At 49.0% G+C, this 22,172-nt stretch overlaps 1 protein-coding gene across 1 annotated transcript in view; it reads right to left on the reverse strand.

Moving 5' to 3' along the window:
* Positions 1–3,535: 3,535 nt before the first annotated feature.
* The window catches only part of LOC143408320 (mannosyl-oligosaccharide 1,2-alpha-mannosidase IB-like), a 233,433-nt gene continuing 214,796 nt past the window's right edge, over positions 3,536–22,172 (reverse strand). Inside the window, exons 10-12 of the transcript XR_013155610.1 lie at positions 14,218–14,426; positions 6,103–6,305; positions 3,536–3,551 (exon numbers count right to left, since the gene is read on the reverse strand). The gene's annotated coding sequence lies outside the window, so the exon portion shown is untranslated. The remainder of the gene's footprint in view (positions 3,552–6,102; positions 6,306–14,217; positions 14,427–22,172) is intronic.

Raw genomic sequence — 22,172 nt, forward strand, 5'->3', positions numbered from 1 at the left:
ATCAGCAGGTGAATCAGGGCCAGGTGAGTGATGGTCATGTCCGTGGGCCTGGTCCTGCGCTGAAGAAGAAATGTTAGGACGTGGAAAAGGAGCAGGCAGAGAAGAAGCTGGCCGTCTGTCTGCACACTGTGCGGGTCACACACGTGTGTATCAGTGAGAGCCCCATGGCCCTCCATGGTTCACATGTAGATGTTTTATAAAGAATGAAATATTGCTACTTCTGTGCTGATTTATTAGAAAACACCGTAAAAATGTGATCATTTCATAAAAGCAGTTAAACGGAATCCTCTGAACCTGTCCCCTCCCAGCTGTGCCTCACCCCACTCACACCTGCCAGGACTAGTCCATCCATAAGATCAGGGTGCAGAGAGAAGGCTGTCCAGCACCAGGATGATCCCAGAACCCCTCCTAAGCTCTGGGGAGAGAGCAACTCCTGGAAGCCCTGATGGGCCGAGCCCCAGGTCATGACTCAAACCCTGGTGGAAACAAGCTCCCCTCAGACTGGAGGTTCTGAATACGATGACCTAAGTCCAAGAGAATAAGGTGGAAAAGAAGTTCAGAGCCAGGTCCCAGTGAGAAAGGGCCTAGTGGGGAAGGACAAGGAAAGTCTAAGTGGGCAGATTAGAGGAGAAACCTAAGTGGAGAACAAATGGGAATGGAAATCTATTTCTTAAAAAATTATCCCCAGAGTCCTTTGAGCTGAGGGTGTGAGGTCCTTTTCAGGGACAACCCAGTTGAGATGCCCTTTCCTGCCCTGACCAAGGAGCCATCACTTAAATATCTCACATTGTGCCACTGTCCAAGTCATGGACAACACAGAGATACTTGCCATCACCCAGGAGACCAGAGACTAGGAAACAATCCCGAAGTTGGTGTACCCCAGTCAGTGGTGAGGAAAGCAGACCCACAGCACCTTGGGCTTCTGGGGTCTGTGTGTGGACAGACACCGGCTGGAGGGAGGGAGGGGGACATAGCTGCTTTCTCAGGTGCACCATGGGCACCATAATGTAAATACTGTGATTTGCATCCTCATTTAGTGATGGACCTTGGGTACATGAAAGGGCAGATGTCATTTCTTGTCATCGCACAGAACAAGTTCACTGTCACCTCTCCACTAACATCCCCTTTCTCTTTGGAGAGAGGACACCATGGGACCCTTTGGAAGTCAGGAAGGGGCAGTCACTACTCTCACCACTTTAGTTGTAAAATTAAGCAATCACAAACTCTGGTCTCTGATCCAGCTTGAGATACCCACTCCCCACCCCGCATAGCCAGAGCACCACTGGTTTACTTTTGGGAGATCAAAACTGAGACAAAGTATATCTGTATATTAAAAAAAACTCTATTAGACATTTACTAGAAATGTGAGTTTGAACTCTCTTCATAATTATGCAATGTGAAGAATCAGCAGATCCTTCTGAATAATTGAAAAGTATTTCAGTGTATAGATTCTTTCTCATGATCTCAGATCAGAGAAGTAAATGCTAAAAAAAATTGAATTGATTTATGGAGACAAGAGAAGGAAAATCAAGGATGTGAAATAAAATTCTTGGGTTAGAACTTATCTCTTTTTTGGTGAAGGTAAATAGAAACTCAAGAGGTTGAAGCAGAAAATAACAAGACAACTCAATAATACGTACTCTGAGGACTGGGAAAGCCATGAATTAAACTCACTATAAAAACAGATGGGAGCTTAAAATGATTTACTTGAAACAAGTTTTTTTTTAATTTAAAAATTAATGAATGTTCAAGAGACACCAAATTAAAGGGATAAATCTATTACAAAGAAGAGCTGGGGACAGTGCTCAATTGGTAGAGTGCTTGCCTGGCATGCACAAGGTCCTGGGTTCAATCCCCAGCACCTTCCAGAAAAAACAAAACAGTTTTACAAAGAAAATTTCCCTTTGCAAACCTAGAGAGAATAATCCTCTGAGCTCTTGAGTGTAGATACGTAATTCAAAGCTACCAAAGAACCTAACATACAATTTGGTTATATTGATTCTTCATCACAGTCACAGAAGCCCACTCACACACTAGTGCTGTATCTGAGGAACAGAAAGGCACTTACATGGGCGGGATGCATGGGGAGTCAGGGGACCTGAGCAGATCCTGCACCCTTTTTATTCAAAGGATGTCTTTAACTCACTCTCTGTGGTGATTTAATTTTAGCTTCTGCAAGAAGGTGACAAGATCCCACTGGAGATCACAGAAACATGGCTTCCCCCAGTGGAACATGTCACCTGACTCTTACTTTAGTCTCTGATGTACAGTAGCAACTTGGGGGCAGTTGACCTCAAAAGTTTTCTTTAAACTCCCTGGAAACACCTGCGTGAGGCTCTGAAGGCTCCCAATCATGCAGACCACACCCATTTTCTCCTTTTTTCTAACCTATGTTCAAATTAGTGCAAACACACTTCATATATTGCAATGCTTCTACTCTGGGGACAGTGGTTACTGGCACCTCCCGTGGGTTTCCCAGGACTCTGAGGGTCCTATCCCTAAAATGTGAGACCATTGTCCCTGGTCCACTCTCACTGTGACCACGTGGTTTGGGGTATTGTGTCTCCTAGGATTTGCAAACCGGTCTTCAGGTTTGTATTTCTGTTTCAACTTAAGAAACACACTCAAGTGTCCATGTTGGCCGTGGTCAAAGGAAGCAAAACAACATTCTTAATAAAGTCAATTTATTTTCATTCTCCAGTAATAGCTAGTGTCACTAAATGCATTTCAAGGTACAGCCACTCCCGTTGGATGACCACGGGTTCCTGAGAGGGGACACACATCTCCTCTAAGAATCAGAAATCTTCTCATTCTGTGAGTGCGGAAGGAGACTCTCCATCCAGGGCAAGAATAAAGAGAAATTAACCTTCATGGGCCACTCATATGGGACCAGGGGGCTCCCTGGACATACTGTGAAAGCAGTGACATGAGACAGGATGAACAACTCTCGATAATCTCTACATGAATTAGGAATGAACTGTAAAGTGACACATAGTTCTGTCTATTCAAAGAAGCTTTTAAAAAGGAAAATTACATGCTCAAGACAATTTAAATATCTAAGTGAAACTAAATACAGAACATTGAGTTTATGGCCTTAACGAAGAATGCCATCCAGAACCCAGGTGTCCACACAGTGGGGCTCACCCAGGCCGTGACATAGTGGGTCTCCCACCCAGGGCTTTCCTTACATTCTTTAATCAGGGATGTGGCACATTTTTTTGTGTGGTTGCTAAAAGACAGACTGAGCAACAAAAAGAAAGACACATTCAGTGGTACCCACAAAAAAATAAATCCGGAATCTTTTATCCATGACAAGACCCCAGAGGCAAATCTGTCCAACACTGCAGCCAGCTAATGGTGGTTTTTCCTCAACCAACCATGGGATACCAAGGTTTAAATGTCACCAAATTATGTCAGCAAAATGCAGGTTTAGGACCTGCCAGGTGTTTTCCCAGGAGAAACACTGCAAGTCTTGAGCAGCAGGGGCCAGCAATGGACTCTGTGGCCCAGCACATGCCTAGCATGCAGGAAGACCCAGGGTGCTCCAGGTGCTGCATAAAAATAAGAAGAAATCGACCCAAGGAAAAGTTGGTACTTTGAAAAATATATAAGGTTGATAGGAGAACAAGATTGCAGATTCGAGTGAGGCAGACTATCCCTGAGCTCAGTAACCCAGAACTGGAGCAGTGGGATACAGCTTCTCCCCAAGGTGTAGAGAGAAAACTCATGAGTTGGTGGTCAGTTTTCCCTGGAGAATCAAAGACTCATCGACTCAATAAAAGGTTCTAAAAAGACGTCACCTGAGTTTATCAATCACCCATGGTCAGCCAACCTAAGAGCCATATTGAGACTGACTGTGGAGGAACCAATGGGCCTGGAAACCCAGTCCTGTGACTTCAGAGCAAGGTCCACATGAGCCTATGTGAGCCTAGCAAAGGCTTAAATAGCCTTCCAAACCATGGAAATCAGAAACGGAGAGCATTTTGTCCAGAAGGACACAAGTTGGAAATGCTAGAGAGACCCCCAACTCTACTTAACCCTGTGAGTTCTGTGGCTCACAAAGAATAACAAGGCCAGCTATAGCAGTCAGACCAGTGGGCCCCAGAGACTGCCAGTCCAGCACCATCTGAGTTCCTGGGGCCCACTCAGGCCGGTCCCTGCTGGGTCCCAGCACCAGCCCAGTCCCCAGAGCCATCCAAGCTCCCTGGGTCTGTAGAACCCACCAGGTCCAACAGCTGCCCGGTTTCTGATACCCAACAGGTCGCTAGCACTTGCCTGTCCCACCTGGTCCATCACCCACCAGTTTCCCAGGTCCATGGTGAACACCAGATCTAGCATCAGTCCAGCATACAACCAAGCCCCTTGGCCACCCATATTCAATTCCCCTAACATCCAGGGCCCCTACCTAGACCACTGATCTTCTTACTAGGCCTGGAGATTTGCCACCAGCCCATCACCCAGGCTGCCTGGCTACCACTTTGCTGCCTGGCCTGCCCAGCCCTGCTTCATCAGTGGCCAGCAAGGCCCATCGACCAGCCCTGATCCACAAGCTCAGGCCAGCCAGGCCCACTGGACATAGCCAGCTGTGTCACCACCCAGCCACAGCCCCCAGCCCACCCATGCCCATCACCCAAGAAGGGACAATCCCATGCTCACTGATTGTCTTATCCACCATGGTGGAAAGGACTCCTTAATTCATTAACATTTCACCAAGTTTTCTCACCTTTTTTTTTTGCTTTTGTTGTTTTGTTTTGATTTTTTATTTTGCTTTTCTTTTTTTGTATATTATTTGTGTACTAAGTGACTCAAGAAGTCCTATACATATACACCCTTGTTTATTTCTCCTCATTTTTAGTTTTTGCCGCAGTCTGGCTGGGCACAAATCACGAGCCACTCACAGCTTTGTAGATTCAAGCAGCAATTCTTTATTCCCGATCTCACACCAGCCGTCTACAAACACGTTCTGGGGAAAGCCACATTCTCTGCCCAAATCCACACTCCACTGGGCTTCTGTCTCCCAAATATATTCTGAATCCTGTGAGAACTCAAGGGGAACTCAGGCAGCAGGATACGCCCTATTCCCAGCAGGAATAACCTTAAACCGGGAACACCCTAAACTCGGATTATCCTAAACCAGGAACACCCTAAACACGGATCCGCCCTGGTCCTTGAGCAAGGTCACCTTCCACTAAGCAACATGGGGGTACGCTGGCAAGGAAATTGTCATACCTACTTGGCTAATGGATCCCAGCATCTCCCCCCTTCTGATTAATTAAACAACAAGTAATGTGGCTTAAGGACCGTTCCAATTCAACATATGGTTCTTACCCGTCATCGGAAAACTGACCTTTAGGCATCAGCCTCCTGTCTTAGGTTGTGTGGAAAGGAACTTGGACAACACCTAAGAGCTGAGATTGGTCTGCAGCTGACAGAGAGCAAAGCATTGGGACCTCTGTGCTACTTCCATAAGGAAATGGCTTCTGCCACACCCAGAAGAGCCTGGAAGAGAACCACAAGCCTCTAGAAGAGATTGTGGCTTGCCTGACATCTTCATTTCTATTTCATGATGTCCTGAGAGCCCTGGTAACAACTGTGTCACACAAAGAACTACACAAAAGTAGGAGTTGTCAGCTGCTACTTTTGCACTCTGATGGAAAAGAAAAAAAACACACAGCAATAACAAAAACAAACATGGACCCAATCATTCCTGCAAAATATTTTTGAAGTAGAGAGTATAACTTTGCCAGAAATTTGGGACAGTTCATGTCTAAGAACTACTTGAATGAACCCCCAACAAATATGAGTCAGGTACACCTCTTCTGTTTGGTACCCAAGCAGCTGACAACTAAATGTCTGCCAAGGCTTACTTACTTGGTTAATCCCTCATCCATGCTTGCCACAAATCCTGCTATTGACTTCCACTGATTTACAATACCATAGAAACAATCAATACCAATGAACGTTGTTTTTCCAACTTTTTTTTCAGAAAAAAAGTAAATTCAGAACAGAAATATGAACAAAACTTAATTATTAGATTAAAAAGTAGACTTTTAAACTTCACTATGCACAAATAGAAGAGAAGTTAATGAAATTCCTACATACCTGTCTCCACCTTCAAGAAAGCTCCTCCCATCTTGCAAATCATCTGCTAGGAAACCTTTGTGGCCACAGTCAGTAATGACCAGGTTCTGTCCATGGGATGTAGTACCACACACTGGATTCGATTCAGGCATTGAACACATAAGTATATATTTTTTAATTTCATCACACCTGTTTTTCCCACCTTTGGACAGTATACAAACCACCTGGAAAGTAAGCAGACATCAATATCTTTAAGACCGAGTAACGATAAGAGAACTGAAAACCATCTCAAGGTGGAGCACTGAGAAACTAGTGTCTATTAAGTGACTATTGGATTCTAAGAAAGCAGACGGTATAGAATCACATTCCATCCCATAACTATGAGGAGAGATGAGCACTGCCACAACCTCACCCAGTGGCCTTCACTGATTACTGTAGGTCCAGCGGACTCAGAAAAGGCCACGGGCAATGGAAGGGGCCCAAGGAGCACCCACTTGGGACAACAGTCCCAGGTGAGGCTCCCTCCAACCTCACTCCTCCAGGTCCCCACTCACTGACATTTTGCCCAGTTCAGAAGCAAGCCCAGAATTCCACCAGTGAGGAGGAGGGACAGTTCTTAATAGCTGAGCATGGAGGAGCATGCAGGGCTGCTTAGTGGGTTAATGGGAAGCTTGAGCTTGAAACCTCACAGCTAACTCTGGCAGGGTGCCCTTCCATCCAGGAAAAGCCAAGACCCATGACAACTGGAACCTCCCAAGAGTGAATGCTGAGTGGATCTCTGGGTCTGTAGGTGTCTGTGTTGGATTGGACTGGTGAAAGGTAGCATATCTTACACTGTAGGAACAGTAGGAGGCCTAGTATTGTCCCCAGAACAGCTAAGCAATGAAGACAGTCAAACAATTGGAGAGCTGGGGTTGTGGCTCAGTTGCAGAGTGCTTGCCTAGCACGTGGGAGGCACTGGGTTCAATTCTCAGCACTGCACAGAAATGAATAAAGGCCTGTGGACAACTAAAAAAATAAAAATTGGAGAATCTTGATAACTAAAGTTCAAAGAAAGCAACCCAAATATGAATAAAACTCGATTTTGTGAGTACACAGCTGGGTTTTTCTGGTTTCCACACAAAGAGAAAGGACTGTGCACAGAGGGTAGCATTCCCTCCCAGCCTGCCCTGCTGAACCCCTCAGCCAGACTCTGGGGGATGCCTTAAATGCATTCTCAGCAGCTGTTCCCTCCACTGTTCCCAGAGAAAGTGCAGGAAGACAAACAGGCCATGATCCCAAAGCTGCCACCACCTGAAAATGCTGCTCAGCCAAGAAACTTGCCCCCCAGCAGTTCCCCTTCTGACTGTCCAGGCCCAGGCAGGACAGCAGACAGAACTCTGACAGCTCAGGGGCGGGGCATGAGCTGAGGGATTCTTGCCATTGCAAGAGCTCCTGGCTGTCAAACTAAGCCCCGCCCACTCTCAGCAGAGCAAGGCTAGATACAAACACTAGCTCACACCTTCAAGGGAGGACAAGGTGTCCTTGCCCGGCCCTAGCAAGCGAGATCCTGGAGATGCCACCAACACTTGCTCACCTGCTGGTGCACCGCCTATCTAATGACATTGCTTTCCCCTTCAGAGGCCCAGGGAGGCTACCCCCTGCTCCAAGCTTGGAGGTATGGGGAGCGCTTATATTGGGGCCATGCCACTTCCCGCCTTTTCCGAGAAGAGCACTCCTGAAGAGGCACCGACCTGTCCCTGTACCGGAGGTGCAGGTACTGCCAGCCAAACACCCGCTCATCACCCTAGTCCGCACGTGCTCCACGCCCCAAGAGCTACCCTCAACCTGCAGCAAGAGCCTTCTCAGCCCTCTGACTGCCCCCACGTCCATTGGAGTACAGCCCATCTGTGCTGCCATCCTGGCTGCCTCTGGGCAGGGGCAGGGTCGTTGCACCAGTCTGAGGGGAGAGATCCCTGGCCTTGCCATAGCTGCCACCCCTCAAACCCAGCATCTACAACCCTTCCGAGATGATCCCGAAACGTCACTGGGTCAGGAGGTGGGTGGACCAGCGGGATCTGAATCACATCCCAGTGTCAGCACTCAACAGTCCCCCCAGGACCCACGCACGCACCAGGCACGCAGTTCCCTTGCCTATTTCTCCCGCATCTGGTGCAAGCACGTGCACTTTGCACGTGCATGCAGACTTTGCACATGCACGCGGAATTTGCACGCGCGTGTCCGTTCCTGGCGCAAGCCTGCCTCTTGCCCAGTACTGACGGTTTTCCTCACGTGCTCGCCTGTTCTTCATTCATTCCTTCCTCAGCTGCGCCCGGCAACAGGTCTGACAGCCATTTCGCCTGAAGCTGCGTGAGCAGCCCAAGAAGGCCTTCTGCCATGGACGCTAGACCATCTAGCGCCCACTAGCGACTTCGCTAAGACTGCCATGGAGACGTCCCACAGCAAGTGTTGTCGCTCACCCCTGCCCCCGGCGCTGAGGGGCAGAGACCTGCCAGAAGGGTCCCACAAGAAGCCCGGTCATGGGCCGCGCAGACTTCCCTATACTGGTTGGCCACTAAGGGCTTCCTGGGCTGGTGGCACCACTCGCAGGTCATCTTGCCGCCATCCTGCAACTGCTCCTCAGCGGTTGGGAAAAGTGCCTGCTCGGTGCTTTTCCAGGGTCCTGCGGACCCTTCGATCTTTTCTCGGAGACTTGGATATTGCCTCCTCCCTCCGCATGCCAGGTCTCCTGAAGAGGACGCTGCTGTCAACTGCAGCTTTCATGAATTCCTGCATCCCAGGCCGCAGACTCAGACAGCCGCCTTGTAGGGTGCAGGGGCAGGAAGTGGCTCCTTGCCAGCTTCCAGCACCCCAAGAACCCTGCCCAGGGAGGACTGTGATCACAGCCCCTGGAGACAGTGGCCAAGTGGTGGCTGAGCAAGCAGAGCACCCTGTAGCTAGAGAACATCAGAGGGGGCGCCCTCAGGTCACTGCAAGAGCATCTGCTTTTAGGCCCCTGGGGGCCCATAGCTGTGTGCCTGCCTTTGTGCCCAGGCCTGGGCCTCTGTGCAGAAACCTCTGCACCCAGAGCTCCCAAGACAGAGCTGAGAGCTCCCGGGCCATCTGCATGAGCTCCTGCCGCAAAAGAAACCCCATCAGCAGCTCCTACAGCTCCACGCGAGGTCTCCGAGCCCTGAAGAGGAGGGCTCCAGACCCATCCAACGGGGAGCCGCCCCTGGGATGTTCTTCATCCCCAGGGATTCCCCCAAAGAAGAGTGAGAAGGTGGCAGAAGGCAGGGCGGGACACCCATTGCCCAAGAGGAAGATCTCACCCACGGGAGACACCAGCAGGCCACGGAAACGCAAGTTTCCTCTCCTGCAATGCCGCCGACGGGAACCTCTGAAGCTGCCACCGCCTCTGTTACTGGCCTGTGCAGTGACTGCTGAGGACCTAGACAGGGAGAAGAAGAAAGCTCTGCAGCGCATCAACCGTCTTCTGATGGGTGAGACCCAGGCCATTGGGAACAGCTGTGCCATGGCCCCACAAGCCCATGGGGGGGTCCCCGCTCCACTGGGAGGGGCCAGGCCTCTGGCATCAGTGGGCCTCAGCCAGAGCTTTCCCCATCCCCCCAGCAGCACAACCATGGTGGCCCACACCCCAGTGTGGGTCAGCTCTGCTGTCTCTTCCCAGAGCCATCCTCCCATCACCAATCTTACAGGACCGCTCTCCCCCAGCCTGCCAATTGCTGCTTTGGCCCTTCCTCCCAGGCCCTCTCTCAGCACATTGGCAGGCTTGGCTGCACAGCCAGTGGCCCCCTTTGGGGTCACACCCTTGAACACCACTATGCCTTCACAGCCCCCACATCTGGGGCCTCCCTCCACCTTGGGTAGGAGCTTCCAGTGCTCTCACCAGGACCCAAAGCCCTACTGTACTCACAGGCCCTCACCTGTAGCAAGCTCCAGCTCTCCAGCTCAAAGGGTACAAGGACACATTCCGCAGGGTAAGCAGCCTCTCACCCCTGGAGCCACCGTCCCACCCAGTTCTGGGGTTCCTGGTGGGATGAAGCCTGGAGCCCCTAGCTTTGCCAGCTCTCATCAGCTTGGACAGGTGGGAGCTCCAGGTCCAGGTGCAGCTCCGATGCCACCCTTGACTGTGGGCCCAACAACCTTGGGCAGCCTAAACTACTCAGCCCTTGGGTCTGACAAACACAGAAACTCCACCGTGGGTCCTCGTGGCAGCACCCAGACACATTCAGTGACCTCAAAGGCAGCTGGGAGGAGAGATTTGTCCTTGGGTCAGACATCACACAAGCAAATATCCAGCTCAGAAAGTAGAGAAACCCCCAAAACTAGAGAGCACTGTGGGGCAAGTTCGGGAAATGACACCTACACTGCCCCTAGCCAGAGCACCACCATGGCACCCAGAAAACACACAGACAAGGGTAAAAAAGGGCAAGGAAAGAGTGGAGTTCCCACCCCGAGTGCCATTCCTCAAAGCCTGCCCATCCAGAAACACCAAAGCTCACCTCAAAGGACAAGTACTACAAAGGGTATCTCTAGTTGCCCTTCAGTCCCTGGGACATCAAGGAGATCAGAGAGCCCAGACTTGCTCCCTGAAATGATGTCAGCCTTTGGGGCCTGGTGTAGCTCCTCCCAAAGAGGAGAAACCCCAAGCAACAGGCAGCAAGAAGGAGCAATGTTGGGACAGAACACCTCCAGTGCCCCTAGCCAGAGCACCACCATGGCACCCAGAAAACACACAGACAAGGGTAAAAAAGGGCAAGGAAAGAGTGGAGTTCCTACCCCGAGTGCCATTCCTCAAAGCCTGCCCACCCAGAAACATCAAAGTTTACCTCAGGGGACAAGCACTAACATTGAAAAGGGTATCTCTAGTCTCCCTATGGCCCCTGTGACATCAAGGAGATCAGAGAGCCCAGACTTGCTCCCTGAAATGATGTCAGCCTTTGGGGCCTGGTGTAGCTCCTCCCAAAGAGGAGAAACCCCAAGCAACAGGCAGCAAGAAGGAGCAATGTTGGGACAGAACACCTCCAGTGCCCCTAGCCAGAGCACCACCTTGGCACCCAGAAAACACACAGAAAAGGGTAAAAAAGGGCAAGGAAAGAGTGGAGTTCCTACCCCGAGTACCATCCCTCAAAGCCTGCCCACCCAGAAACATCAAAGTTTACCTCAGGGGACAAGCACTAACACTGAAAAGGGTATCTCTAGTCTCCCTATGGCCCCTGTGACATCAAGGAGATCAGAGAGCCCAGACTTGCTCCCTGAAATGATGGCAGCCTTTGGGGCCTGGTGTAGCTCCTCCCCAACAGGAGAATCCCCAAGCAACAGGCAGCAACATGGGGCAAGGTTGGAACGGAAAACCTCCAGTGCCCCTAGCCAGAGTACCACCATGGCACCCAGGGAAAACACAAAAGAGGGTAAAAAGGGGCAAGAAAACAGTAGAATTTCTACCCTGAGTGCCATCCCTCAAAGCCTGCTCACCCAGGAACACCACAACTCACCTCAGGAGACAAGCACTACAAAGGGTGTCTCTAGTTTCTCTTTGGTCCCATTGACATCAAGAGGATCAGGGAGCCAAGACTTGCTCCCTGAACTCATTACAGCTTTTGGAGGCTTGTGTATCTCCTCCCAAAGAGGAGGTACCCCAAGCAACAGGCAGCAACATGGGGCACAGAAGACCTCCAGTGCCCCTAGCCAGAGTACCAGCGTGGCACTGGGGAAACACACAGAAAAGGGAACAAAGGGACAAGGAAACACTCGTGTTCCTACCCTGACTGCCATCCCTCAAAGCCTGCCCACCCAGAAACACCCAAGCTCACCTTGCGGGACAAGCAGTGCAGCCAGTAAGGATAACTCGAGTTACCCTTTGGTCCCAATGACATCGAGAGAATCTGGGAGCCATGACATGCTCCCTGAACTCATTATAGCTTTTGAGGCCTTGTGTATCTCCTCCAAAAGAGGAGGTACCCCAAGCAACAGGCAGCAACATGGGGCACAGTTAGAACAGAACACCTCCAGTGCCCCTAGCCAGAGCACCACCATGGGGACCAAGGGACAGAAAGCAAGGCACACCCCAGGGAAAGCAACCTCTGGTGTGGCCACAGTTACTGCCATCCCCCAAAGCCTGCCCACACAGAAAGGCTTAAGCTCTCCTGGGGGAACCAACACCACATCCTCAAAATCAACCTCTACTTGGACCTCCACCCATAGTCCATCTATGAGCCCTGGGAGCCCAGACTGGCTCCCAGATCTGATCTCTGCTTTTGGAGCCATGGTCATCAGCCCACGTGGAGAAACAAGAAGCGCAAAAAAGCGCTAAGAACACACTTGGGCTTTAACACCTTCAGCCCCCCTACCCAGATAGGATGATGCTAACTTCTCTAAGGACTGACACTGCCTAGATCCCAACAGTCCTCCACTGCCCTCAGCTGGGCCTCAGCTGGCCCTGCCTCCACTCCATGGGGCCACTGGGCATCCTATCACTTCCACCATAGGATGGTGAGTCTGGCATGCTGTAGGTCTTGAAGACTTGTGAGGGCACTCAATTTGGCCAGGGCATCCACCCAGTGAAGCAGGGCCATATCTGCAAAGACAACAGCCCATGGGAGCAATCCCAAGGTCAGCTACTAAAATACAGTATTACAACTTGTTTGTCTTATAAGTAATCACCTTATTATTATAAATTACCTTCAGTTGTTACATTAAAATTTGTACTTGCATAAGGCTTTACGAGATAATAGTTTTAAAACTTGTAAGGATAATACAATATAAAACGAATAAGAGTAAAAGATTTAATTTTATAATAGTTATAAATTAAGGAATATATTTTTTCATAATTTGAAGCATTTACTTATTTATATATAGTGTTTTTGTTTACTTTAGGAATATAGTAATCTTTATAACAGAAGCCTATCTTCTGAATTTAATTTTAAATAAACTTGAATAATTGTCTAGATTGATATGGGAAATGATATTACCTACTGCCCAGCTCCACATCCTGTCTGTCCCCAGAGTGGGGCTGCAGTTGAACCCTTATGAGGTCATTCAGACCTCACTAAGAAGAATGCATTCTCCATTTTGAAAATATGAAGACAGCACTCAATATTCTTCACAGCTGCTGAAACTAATTCTGACCTCCATGCAGGAATTTCCTTCTTCTAGGACAACACCCACTCCTCAGGACCCTTCTCATACATTCTAGGCAGGAGACTCAATCCTACTTAAGACATAGAAAAGCCAGAGATCAGAAGTGCAACTCATGGATAAGTGGACAGGCCCTCATGAATTTCTCCTAACCACGCACTCACACATTTCTAACCCTCATTCACCACATCTGAAGAGGAAGGACACCACCAGAAGATGATTGTCCTGCTCATCCTGGGAATCCACAGTCCCTGGTTAGCTGACAACCCCTCTACAAATCTCACATGTCTGTTCAGGAGACAAGCCCCAGATGGAACATACCAAGCTTTCATGTGTTCAATTACTGTTCCACTTGACCTTCTCTCTCCCTCCCTCAATCCAGGTCAGATTCCTTTCCACCTGGTTACAGATTGGGCTCTCAGTTTCTGATCTCTACCATCAGGTAGATGGCTGGGACTTCAGAGAGCTCCCTCTGCTGGACACTGACTAACTTGGAAAATTCAGGCAGCGATTCAAAGTACCTGGCAGCAGTTTCCTAACTGGCTCAGATCAGGGGGGAATGCTGCCATGCTCAACCGAAAATGCCTCCTTCCTCCTTCTAACCAGGAGAATCCTGAGATGTTAAAAATCAAGGCTGAGAAGAGAAAATATGTCTCTTCTAGAAAGAGAAGTATTCGACACCACTCCAGACAAAGGCAATGGAGTAGGTAATGGAGCCAGATGGCTACTGGCAGGAGAAGCTGAATGGGTGAGAGATCCACCTCATGTATTGGTACACTACATGACTTTTGTGGGACTCTCCACCGAGTAGATTGGGCTCCCCAAAGATGTGGAATGCAACCATCACTCCAAAGGAGACCATGTGCCTTGGCCTATAGATGCATTCTTGCAAAATAAAGCATCCCCCTTTCTGGCCTATTCAAAATATTTCTTGAGTTGAAGGGATGCTGGCCCCTGATCTAGTGCCCCAACTATAAGTGTAAAGGGAAGACTCACACTTGCTGTACGAGCTGCCACCTGTCACCCACTTCCTTGGTCTTGAAGGGTCTGCATCATCTGTCACATCCACTAGGGGCCCCACTGTCCACACTTTGCCCTTTCTGAGGTGGCCTCTTCTTTTTGATCTTTTGTGCAGTTTGTGAGTCTTGGGCCAATCACCATCACGAACATCTTCCACAGAGAGTGCAGGCCTGGCATCAGAACACCTGGGCCAGGAAGAACAAGAAAAGAAAACTCACTTTTTTTTGAACCTAGGGAAAAATTACTTCAAGGGTGTAACATATTCTTGAGGCATTGGTGTCATTCTGCTTTGACAGAGAAAGAGTGCCCCCTGAGTACATCTTCCCACTTTCTGGAATTGGGATGATAGTAGAGTGTTTTGTGTGTGAACAAAAAACTTAATCGCAGTAGAATACACTAAGATGGTTATTCTGCACCTATTTTATAAATTTCATGAGGGAAAATGAAACGGTCATAACTACTACCAAAAGTGGGAGTGGGGGAATGTAGTATCCAGGAGCAGCTCCAGCTCTCATTTAGCTTGATTTGGATCACTTCACATTTCTACCAGGACACTTAATTTACTGAGAGCCATGTTGCCTGCCTCAGAAGGCTGACACCTGTGAAGACTTGTGTTGGTGTTCCTTTTTGGGCTTCCTCCGATGTCATCAAACAAATATCTTGTGGCATTTTTTCTATACTAAAGGGTAGGCTAATTGACAAGTCCCCTCTCTCCCAACCCCCCAGAACAAGCAAACAGTGGTTTTATGTGAAATGTGATACCTCTCAGTTTTTGAGAGCTGTTCCATTCTCTTAATGACTGGTTGTCTCAGTTGTTGGCGTTAGTATCAAGATTTCCTAGAAATCTTTATCATTTTCCCCATATTTTTACTGATGCAGTATGGCTCAGCTCCCCTACCCCTACCCCTTGGTCCCTTTTCTCTACTCATCTTTCCCACATTTCTTTTCCTTTTTGTTCTTTATATTTTGCATACCAGAGAAAACGTACATCCAATATTTGTGCATCTAAGTTCTTTGGGGATGTTGATGTGTAGGTTTTTTTCCTTCATGTGTCCTTATCTGGTTTGGGTATGTGTGTGATGCTGGCTTTATAAATTTGGAATGTGTTCCATCCCTTTGTATTTCATGGAGTAATTTGAGGAGTTTTGGCATCACTTCTTCTTCAAAGATTTTTGGTAGACCTCAGCTGGGAGTCCATCCAGCCCTGAGTTTTTCTTTGTTAGAGACAGTAACGAAAAGCCTTCCATCTCATTACAAGTCATTGGTATGTTTGGGTTTTCTTTTGCTCTGGATTCAGTTTTGGTAGATCCTATTTATCTAGAAATGTATTCATTTCTTCTAGGTTTTCCAATGTATTGGAGTACAAGTTTCCAAACTAGTCTCTAATGATCCGCTGGATTTCTGTGATATCTATGATGATTTCACCTTTTTAATCTCTAATTTTATACACTTGGCTTTTCTCTCCTTTTCTCTTGGTTATTTTAGCATGGGGGCTTATCAATCTTGTTTACCCTTTTAAAGAAACAACTGTTTCATTGGTCCTTAGTGTTGTTATGTTTGTTGTCAAGTTCCTTAATATTGGCTCCCATTTGATTTCCCTCCTTCCTTCAGTGTTTGCTCCTCCACCATAGCCTGGCTTTTACACCATTTCCCATGTACACAGTGCATGATGTCGGCTTCCTCAGTAGAGGGCGCTGAAGTGACACTGCAGGAAGCAGAGGCCTCTTTTTGGTTAAGCTACTGCACCATTGCTCTGTGATGCTGGTATGAGTCCATGTGAGGGCAGTGTGGATCAGGCGAGGAGATCCTCAGATCCTGAGGAAGGCTTTGGTCTCCAGGAAAATTTCCCAACACTTTCCAAGCTGAACTTAGGTGATGGTGCCCTCCTAGTGAATGGTCCAACTGTAGTGGGAGGCACCTGGCTCTGAGTTCAGAACTTGGTAATTCCTGGCTCTACCCATGCCCACCTGAGTTGTAGCACACCAAACACACTGCCCTTAGCAGGCACATATTCCCAAGGGTCCCCCATCCCTTTCTGTTCAGAGGATGCTGTGAGAGCCATGGCTGCTGCTCCCTCAGGTAAGGAAGGTCCAGGTGGGCTGGGGAGTGGACAGCCGTGGATGTTCCTACCATGTGGTCACCCATGCTCACCAGCTTGTTCCCTAGAGATGAAGACCTGGCATAAGGCAGAAGCTGCTGCAGAGTATTGAAGCTGCTGCTGACCTTGAGGAAGAAGGTAGGTGCAGGACGCACATCTGGGAAGGCACAGCCAACTTGGGTGGGGGGCAATGGTTCCTGGAGGGGTGCTCCCTTGTGACAGGAGCTGCCACATTGTAGGCAGGCTCACCCAGGATGAGCATCTACCTCTGGAGGGCTGAAGGGGTGACCCATATGTTTAGGGTTCTGGGGCTGGAGGTATGGGGTACCTGTGGTGTCTTTAAGCTGTGTGCAGGGGTGGATGCAGTGTGAAGATCCTCCAGGTTGGGGGCATAGCTTGAGGTGTCTGGTTGGGACCCCCTGTTGTGCAGGAACAGTTGTGTGGGTCTCAGTGAGGGGGCCTTAAAGGAGAGACAAGCTTCTGGGGACAGGTAGGCCTGTTTGGGGAGGTCCATGTTGAGTGGGCCTGCCAAAGAGGGCCCAGTGTTCAGCAAAGGAGAGGTTCAGTTTGGGGACAAAAAGACTCCCTCCTGCACCCACACATTTGCAGTCCCCAGAGCCACCACCACCAGGAGACAGAGGCCACTTCTTGGGGGTCTCAGTTCTGTGAACTGCTCCTTTGGCAGGCAGGGAGCCTGCCAAAGGAGAATGACAAACAGACTTCTGCTGCCCTGCTGCCCATTTACTGTCCCTTAGGCCATGGTGGAGATTAGTCCAGTCTCTGGATTTATAGCTAGTCACCTCTGAGGTCCCTGTAGAGGTGCGGAACATGTATACTGGCGGGGCTAAGGATGGCATCTGCAGGTCTGGACTGAGTGTGCATGGGTGCACACATGGCTGTGTGTTTGTGTGTGTGTGTGTGTGTGTGTGTGTGTGTGTGTGGTGTGTATATGTGTGGAGTTTGGGCTGCAGCGTGTGAGTATGAGAATGTATGTGCATCTGTCTGCAGATGTCCAAGTGCATTTCCAGACATTGCATGTGAATCGGTGTGAACTGTTTTTGTGAGTCTGTTTTGTGTAATGCATGAGTATATATGAATAAATAAGACTATGATTTTTGTGTGTGTGTGTGTGTGTGTGTGTGTGTATGTGTGTGTGAGATTTGCCCTTGTCTTGTCACCCCCCACCATTGCTCAGCCTGGCACCCCTTTGCAGCCATGTTTGCATCTTGTGAGCTGTCAGCTCGAGATCTTGCATGGTGTAGACATTTTGGCCCAGCCTGGTCTGTGTGTGTGTGTGTGTGTGTGTGTGTGTGTGTGTGTGTGTGTTAAGGGTGGCATCATGTGGTGGACAAACTGAGCACCACTGAGGCTCCCCTCCCCATGCAGATGCAGATTGAGCACTTACTCACATGCTTTCATTGAGAGTACAATCCAGCCTGAGGACAGGTAGATAAATAATAAGTTCCATGGCAGAAATAAAGGTCAGAAAGACAGGGAAAGGGCTCACCAGAGGTGGTGGTCAGCTTGGCCTCGCTGAGGGGATAATGTTTGAGCAGAGCATTGAAGGAAGGGAGGACATACACTTCTTCAGGAAGGGTGTTCCTGGCAGAATTATCAACACCTGCAAGAACTTGAGCTGGGAAGACAGAGTAGCAAGGTGGCCAATGAAACCAGAGCAGAGTGAAGGAGAGTGATGATGAGGTCAGAGAAAGAACAGGGTCCACCTTCCAGAGTCTCGTGGCTGCTGAGGTCTTTGGCCCTTACTCTGGGTAAGATGGGTGCCCTGGGGGAGTTTGGACCAGAGGAGGAACATGGAAGTATCAGGAACCAGTAGTAAGGAAGCACAGTCACTAGGGTGTCAGGCCAAAGAAGAAACTTCGGCCTATTCTTTTCAGAATTTTGCCTCTGGGCTGGGAACCCCAGGCTCAGCCTCTACTTTTCAGCATTCAGAGTAGGGGTTGCAGAATCCTTGTTCATTGAATGGGCACAGAACTTCCAAGAAGGACATTTCTGGGTCCCCTGAGTCCTGTAGGATTGACTCAGTTGAGCCTGTGTGTAGGCTCATGGGGGCAGAACTTCTCATGAATAATGCAGTCCCACCCACATGATGTGTTTTGAGGCTGTTTCAGGACTCTGACAGCACAGCTCCTGGGAGCTTTGGATAGTGTTGGGTGTCTGGTAGCCTTGATCTCCCTGGTTATCTGTAGTGAGAGTGACAAGAGGGGCCTGGCTTTCTTGTTTGCTTGTGTCTCCTGTGCCATGCTGTTGGGTCTCCCTGCAGAAGCCTCATGAGGTGCTGTAGTAGCTTTTGGGAGCATTTTGTCATGGGCTAACAAGTAGGAAAGGGCACTTTTGTCACCCCCATGGGCCTGCAAAATTGCTAAGGCTTCAGGCACCTGATGCAACAGGACATGGCCTGAGTCCTTTTCCCCAGGCCTCTATCCCTAACAACCATGTGATTCCTAAAGAGTCCTGGATCACATCCCCCTGTTCCTGCTTTCTAAGCACAGGAGGTTCTAGAGCTGACCACCACCTCTGGGAGCCCTAGGGTCTAGCCACCAGCTGTCACCATGCTCTGTGACCGGGCCCTCCCTGGAATTTGCCAAGGCTGTACTTAAGATATAATAAAACAACAGCTAATAAGGTTTGCTCCCCTCCAGGAAGCCTAGAATTCAATTAAAGACATCCTGAATAAATAAAGGCATAAAAACAAACAAAACAAAAAATTACCATATGATACCTAGCTGTTCAATAGCCAATCTCATTTAACCACACCCATGCTCTGTGGAGTGAACAACACACCTTCCACTGGTGCATTAGAAAACTGGGACAAGGACATGGCAGGATTCTTGCCTAAGGTCACAGAGATAGTGAGTGGTTTACCCAGGGATCTGGCTGCAAACCGTGCTTTACAATGCTCTGCAGCTGCAACCAACAGCCCATAGGTAGTTATGACCTATGCTGGGAGTTGAGTTGGAGTTGGCAAAGGGCCAGACTTTGGAATCAGACAGTCCTGGGTTCAAATTGTGGTCCTGCCTGTTTAGTAGCACCTGAACCTCTGGAATGACAGTCTCTTTTCCCTTGTGCAGCAGTGTTGCTGACCTGTTCTCATGGTGCCATCTGTATGCAGAAAGGACTGCTTCGCTCACTCCAGTGGGAGCAAGATGGACTCAGCTGCAGGGGGTCAGTTTCTGCCCTGTGCTCACAGATGACTTTGCAGATGCTCTCAGAGCATGAGCTTGACCACCTGGATAAGCCCTGGGTAGGGGTGCTGCAGGCCCCAGAGCTGTGCTATATGTTGAATGCAAGGGGTATTTCTTGATGTCCAAAGGGACAAGCTCTTTGGGGGGAGCCTCCAGATCCTGCCATGGAGTAAAGATTAAGGTAAGCTCATCCTGAGCCCTTGGGTGAGGGGTTTCAGAGTTCTAAATTCAGATGGGTCACTGTGATTTTCTTTTAGTGATATGAGAAGATGGAAGATCCATATTTTTATGCTTTTTCTGTGCCTGATGTTTTAGGAGCTCAGATTGAGGGTGTTCTTAGGAATGTGACAGTTGCTGCCATACCGAGGCCACATTGAAAATTCAGATAGCTGAGGCCCTAGGAGTCAGACACTCAGTGACACTTGGGTCTTTGAAAGCATTCCCTGCAGCTATTCTTCAGTCAATTATGATTAATTAGTAGACTAGAATTATAGAATCTCCAGTTCATCAAACATCAATCCTAAGTGCTTTGCCTTGTCTCATATAATCTACAAGGCTGACTAACTCTTGTGTAGGTGAAAGTAGCAACCCCTCTTTATTAGCAAGGAAGTTGAAGCTTTGAGGGTTTAAGGACTTGAGCCAAGGCCACACAGCTATGAAGCAGCAAAGTGGTCCACCTTTCAAATTGGATAAACCCTAACAATGTTAGCTAGATCAATAAGTAAGCAAGCATAACTTTACAGGAGAAAGAAAGGCTGACAAGTGGATTGCTTTGGTTCACATGTTTGGGAATTGTGGGCTGAACAGATTCAGGCACAGCTTTATCCAGAGGTTGCAGTGTCATCATCAGGACACTGCCTCTCTCCATCTCCCTGCAATGCCTTCTTTGCCCACCCTGTGTCTGGGGGTGGTGGCATGTTGCCAAGCATCTTTAGAGACACAATCTTCTAGTTTGGCATTGGAGGAAAAGACAGTGTCCTAATGATGATAGTGAAAGTCATGGGCCAGCCTGGGTCACTGCGTCTTTCTGCCCATCATGGTGGGATGGATTGATCTCAGTGGTCAAGCCTGGAGGGGCTGAATCATTGTGTGAGAGAAAGAAAGAGTCACCAAAAATATTCAAGGGTAAATGATGAGACAGGGAGATGAAAGCCAAGCAGGCAAGCCACAGATGTCCCCACTGAAGGGGTGAGAGCAGCTGCCTTTAGAACACAGCCCCTTGCCGTAGAGGTGGCTGATTTTGCCCCTGTGCCTGTCTTTGGTCCTAAGTGCTGCCTGCAGGCTTACTATTTGCCAGGTGTCCACTGGATCAGGTGAGAAGACCCTGATATTGTACAAACAGACACCAACTTGCTGCATGGAGAGAGCATGCTCAGCTTTCCTGGGTACCTCCAAGTGTCCAGAGTGCATTACCCAAGCCTGGCTCAGATTGCCCAGGTCTGAATCAGTGGAGGCAGTTGTAACTACTACCATCAACTGTGTGGCTTTGAAACATCAGAAAATGATTTCTCACAGATCTGAAGGCTGGCAGGCCAAGATCAGGGGGCCAGGATGGCAGGATATGGTGAGGGCCCTCCCTCAGGTTGCAGCTGACCCACTTCTCATTATATCCTCACCTATGACTTTTCCACAGCTTCCAAGCCCTGCTTTCCAATCCTGGGGGAGCTGGGGAGACCACAGTGAGCACAAGGAAGGCCTATACCCTCTTAGAACCCACAGTCTAGAAGGAGAGACCGAGCAAGGACAAGTCAACTGATGAAGAAATAGGATGAATTCAGAAATGGTTGAGGAAACAGAGGAGAGGGAGGGTCAGGGTGTTCCTAGGTGGCAGTCAGAATGGGCTTCTCAGAGGAAGTGTCATGAGAGCTGAGAGCTTATTGATGGACAGGAGCTGCTGGGCCCAGAAGTGGGAAGGACAGCTTAAAGGTGCTCAGGCAGCAAGCAGCTGGCAGACTCTGAGGGAGCAGGGGTGGAATGGAGATAAGTAGGGACAGTCCAGGGACAGAGAGAAAGAGGTGGGCCACCCTAAATCTGAGTCTTCCCTCAAGGCCTTCTGAGGAGGTGTCAGGCAGGGCTTCTGAGCTGTCACCATCAGACAGCTTCTCTATAAAGACCCCAAAGCCCCTCGAAGACCATGCTGTGCTGAGCTTGGAGAGAGGCAGGTTGGGAAGGAGGTGCTCGGTCTGTTTGCCCCAGCCTCTGGTTGCCTGCCCTCAGCCTCTCCCAGTGCAGAGTGACAAAGCACACTTCTTCCTCCTCTTGTTTTTTACTTGATAACATTTTAGAGCATTTTTAAGCTCAAAATTGAGGGGAAGAACAGAGATTTCCCAAATGCTCTCATCCCTACCCAGCCTCTGCCTTTGTCACCATCACTACCCACCAGAGAGGCACATTTGTTCCAGTTTAGAAACCCACATCATTGTCACCTAGAGTCTGGAGCTTACCTTAATCTTTACTCTTGCTGATGCACATTCTGTGGGAATGGACAGTTGTAGAATGACATCAACCCACCTTTGGCCATGACCATGATGTTTACTGGCTGTGATCTGAGGAAGCAGGTGCATTGGCCACCAGGACAGAGCAACCTGAATCCATGTGGAGCTTCACTGATGCAAAGTGCAGTCTCCTCA

The sequence above is a fragment of the Callospermophilus lateralis genome, chromosome 10 (genome assembly GCF_048772815.1).
Source record: "Callospermophilus lateralis isolate mCalLat2 chromosome 10, mCalLat2.hap1, whole genome shotgun sequence".
Lineage (NCBI taxonomy): Eukaryota > Metazoa > Chordata > Mammalia > Rodentia > Sciuridae > Callospermophilus > Callospermophilus lateralis.